At 35.6% G+C, this 4,443-nt stretch overlaps 1 pseudogene; it reads left to right on the top strand.

Moving 5' to 3' along the window:
• The first annotated feature begins 232 nt into the window (after window positions 1–232).
• On the top strand, window positions 233–4,167 carry LOC120254249 (annotated as a pseudogene).
• Window positions 4,168–4,443: the final 276 nt, after the last annotated feature.

Below are 4,443 nucleotides of genomic sequence, written 5' to 3'. Positions count from 1 at the left end.
TATATATATATATATCATAAAGTTTCATAATAATTACTCTTGTGTGTGTGTGTGTGTGTATTGAAACTTGAAAATAGTCTTTCTGGGTATATATATATATATATCTATTTATAACACATGTGACAGATTATTTATATACAGAGGCTGCCTGAGAAACTTCTCCAAGGGCATTAATGTCATTCTGCTACTAATTCAATCATGTTTCGCAATGACCGCAATTGAAGGCCATCTTTCTCTGTGTCTCTGTGGTTGAAAATGGACAGGGTTGCTGCTGTCATATCTAGTGTCCCTTGGCTTCTAATGCGCATCATGTGTTCGATAAAAAGTCCCAAAGAGAGAACATCATTGCAAGCTTTTGGAGTCTCTGTGCTCTTGGTTTCTGTCAACTGTGTTTTCTCTGCTACACATGGTATGTTTCCCATTGCCATTGTCTTCTCTCTTTCTCTTTAACATGTATAGAATCTGTTAGCATTGAGTGAATTCTATGGAGCATGATGATGCTGTGTTTTTATGAGTTCATTCGGTTCTGGTTGCTTTGATATTGCCTTCTCTCGTTGTTCTGTCTGTTATTCTAACTAATACTAACAAAGAACTGTGTATGCTCCCATTTATGTTGATGAGTTTAGATTTACTTGCTTTGTTTGTGATAAGATAGATTTGTCTTGTGTGTCATTCACAGATTGCTGCTGCCTTATTCTTTGTCTCTGATTCCTTTCTTTTTTCTTTTTTTTTTATTTTCATTCTTCTATAGAGTGCTATAATTGGGAAACTTGTTACAACTCTTGCTGCAATTGAAGATAATATATACTTGGTGACAAATTCTAATAAATTGGCTTGTTTCACATCAATTATTTTTTTTTAATGAGAAAATTGCTTGAAAGTGGTTGCTTCCTGATATTTATTTATTTTTTTTTTTTGAATAAAATGTATAAACCACTGATTTATCTTCCTGATATGTTTTTGAAAAAATTATATTTATTTATATGGTTTTATAAAATATTTTTATTTGCTTAATTTTTTCATTTATTCAAAATAGTTTTTACAAATCTTATGGGTGGTTATATCTTTTTATTTATTTATTTTTTTGAAAAGATGGATAAAGCACTTTAATTAACTAAAAAAGAAACTGAAGCAACAAATCTCCACTCAAACTGGGTGAAGTAAGCAGAAAGTGACCAATCACGGGATGTGATTCCACTGTTTAAAACCAAAACAACAAAAACTACAACAGAAACAAATATAGTAGATTTTCATTATATAATATATAGCCGAGTTAATAAGTTTTTAAAAGCTCTTTTTCTTACCTATTTTTCAAACATGACACTTGTCACATATTGTAAAAAAAAAAAAAATTTGTTTTTTAATAAAACTTTTTAGTTGACTTCTGGTCAGAGAGTTAAATAAATAAATAAATAAATGATTTGTGAAGGTATACAAACCAATATTATTTTTAACAAGGTGTGTAAGTAATTTCTCATTGTACAGGGATATATATAAGAAGAAAAAAACCAGTTGTTGTGTTCTAGATACATTGCGTGGAATTCCACTGATTTTCAAACTTGAACAGATACCTTTTGTCTTTGTTTCTCCGTCTTAGTGTGCAAAATTCAAACTTGAACCAACAACCAAGTGACCCACTTCATAGGACCGTATTCGCAGCTAATCCTTGGTTCATTCTAGTACTGTAACAAATATCTTCCAAAAGCAGTAGGCATATAATTCACTCTGAAACTCATCCTCTTGGTTCTTCTATGCAGAGTTTGCAGACTAATAGAGTTTTAATGGGTTCAAGGCTGTGAAACTTAACCTTATGATCATATTTAATCATTTGCTAGCTAGCAAATTTTTTTCCACATGAGCTTCAAACTCAGGTCTTAACCCTGTTGTGAAACTTAACTCTTATTTTTGAGTTTTCATAATGGCTTCCTGCTGAATTTTCAAGCCTGTTATCTCCAATATTCACATGCAGTTATACTAAAAAATTAAACACACTCCACCCTTGGCAGTCAATCTTCTGTGGGGCGCTAGTTCTAGTTTATATCTTTTTATTGGACTGCCGCTTCTTCAAGATGCTGACCATATCCGTTTGATTGCTTTCAGCCATTAAATATAAAGCTTCAGAGAAGATAACAAACCAATATCAAAGAGTCAAACAAATGCTTGCAAGATGCTTCTGAAGATTTCCTTCTGGGCTCTCCTTATGAAACTTGCACTCTCAGCTACTGATGAGTTTACATTCAATGGGTTCAGGGATGTGAACCTTAGCATGGATGGTTTGGCAGGAATCACATCTGATGGTTTGCTGAGACTATCCAATGCTACCATGCATGCCAATGGCCATGCTTTTTTCCCTGTTCCACTGAGATTCAAAAGATCTTGGGCAGATAATGTATTCTCTTTCTCTACCACATTTGTCTTTGCCATTTTTCCTGAACACCCATTGCTTGGTACCTCTGGGTTTACTTTTGTTCTTTCACCTTCCAAAGACTTCACCCAAGCCTCAGAAAATTATTTTCTTGGCCTCTTCAATAGGACAAACAATGGAAATGCATCCAATCACATCTTGGCTGTTGAGTTTGACACATGGTATAGCCCTGAAGTAAAAGACATTGATAACAACCATGTCGGCATTGACATAAATAGTGTTATATCAAACAAGTCGCACCATGCAGGTTTTACATCTGATGATGATGGTAAATTTCAGAACCTAATCCTTTTGAGTAGTGAGCCAATGCAAGTGTGGATAGATTATGATGGTATAGATATGCAGTTCAATGTAACATTAGCTCCCCTATGGACACCTAAGCCCAAGACTGCTCTCCTTTCTTCCACCATTAATCTCTCAAGCATTATTTTGCACCATATGTACGTGGGTTTCTCTGCTTCTGTAGGGACTAGTTATTCATACCATTACATACTTGGTTGGAGCTTTAAGATGAATGGTATTAATGCTCCTGATCTTGATCTATCGAGCCTCCCTCCACTCCCGCAAAATTTAACATCGTTGGAGAAGCATGATAAGATTCTCTCACTATGGCTGCCCTTGGCTATTTCGTTATTTGTTCTGATAAATGCTGTAGGTGTGATAGTTATGGTGTTGAGGAAGAAAAAGTTCTCAGAATTCCATGAAGACTGGGAGCTAGAATTTGAGTCCAACAGATTCTCTTATGAACAATTATACAAGGCAACCGGAGGTTTCAATGACGAGTATCTTCTTGGTATTGGAGGTTTTGGTAGGGTCTATAGGGGAGTCTTACCAGCTTCTAAAGTGGAAGTTGCAGTTAAAAAAATCTCCCATGAATCTAAGCAAGGAGTTAGGGAGTTTGTGGCAGAGATTGTGAGCCTTGGTAAACTCCGACACCGGAATGTGGTCCAGCTCTTGGGGTACAGCAGGCGCAAAGGGGAGCTAATCTTAGTCTATGAATACATGCCAAATGGGAGCCTTGATAATTTTCTATTCAACCAAGGCAAACCCACTCTTAATTGGAGTATGAGATTTCAGATAATCAAGGGTGTGTCATCTGGTCTTCAGTATTTACATGAAGGTTGGGACCAGGTTGTGATTCATAGAGACATTAAGGCCAGCAATGTGTTGCTAGACAGTGATATGAATGGGAGGCTAGGTGATTTTGGACTTGCTAGATTATATGAACATGGTGCTGCTCCTCAGACCACCAATGTGGTTGGAACTCTGGGTTTTCTGGCACCTGAGCTTGCTAGAGCTTGCAAGGTTACAACCAGCAGTGATGTCTTTGCCTTTGGAGCTTTCCTACTTGAGGTTGCTTGTGGCAGGAGGGCTGTAGAGCCAAATAAACAAGAGATGGAACAGGTTTTGGTGGACTGGGTGTTTGCGAATTGGAAAAAGGGTATGATACATGAACAAGGGACCCAAGATTGGGTGAGGACTATGTGTTGCAGGAATTGGAATTGGTTTTGAAACTTGGATTGTTTTGTTCACATCCTTTGCCTTCAGCCAGGCCAAGTATGAGACAAGTTACACAGATCTTAAATGAAGTTGCACCACTTCCCCCACTGCTTCCTTATCAATGTCATTTTAGTGGTATTGATTCACAGTTGTATAAACCTGAATGATCAGAGATTGTGGTTTTGTGGCGATTGCCAGAACTGCATTCTTTTCTGAAAGTATTTTATGCATCCTTTTTTCAATTACTCTGTTTTCATGACTAATATAGTCTCTGAGGCTTGGTGTGGTGGCTCCCCATGAGAAAATTTGAATATTATTTTTTTAAAATAAAATATATCTAATATTAAAGATAAGATAACATTAATTATTTTAAAATATTAATTTAAATTTCAGCATATAAGTACTTTTATCTACATCCAAACTAATTAGTCATGATTCGAATAAGACTCTAATACATCCTATTATATTATTATTATTATTATATATATATATATATATATTTTTTTAATCACAAATTT

The sequence above is a fragment of the Dioscorea cayenensis genome, unplaced genomic scaffold, assembly GCF_009730915.1.
Source record: "Dioscorea cayenensis subsp. rotundata cultivar TDr96_F1 unplaced genomic scaffold, TDr96_F1_v2_PseudoChromosome.rev07_lg8_w22 25.fasta BLBR01000393.1, whole genome shotgun sequence".
Lineage (NCBI taxonomy): Eukaryota > Viridiplantae > Streptophyta > Magnoliopsida > Dioscoreales > Dioscoreaceae > Dioscorea > Dioscorea cayenensis.
This window is presented reverse-complemented; position numbering and strand designations above follow the sequence as displayed.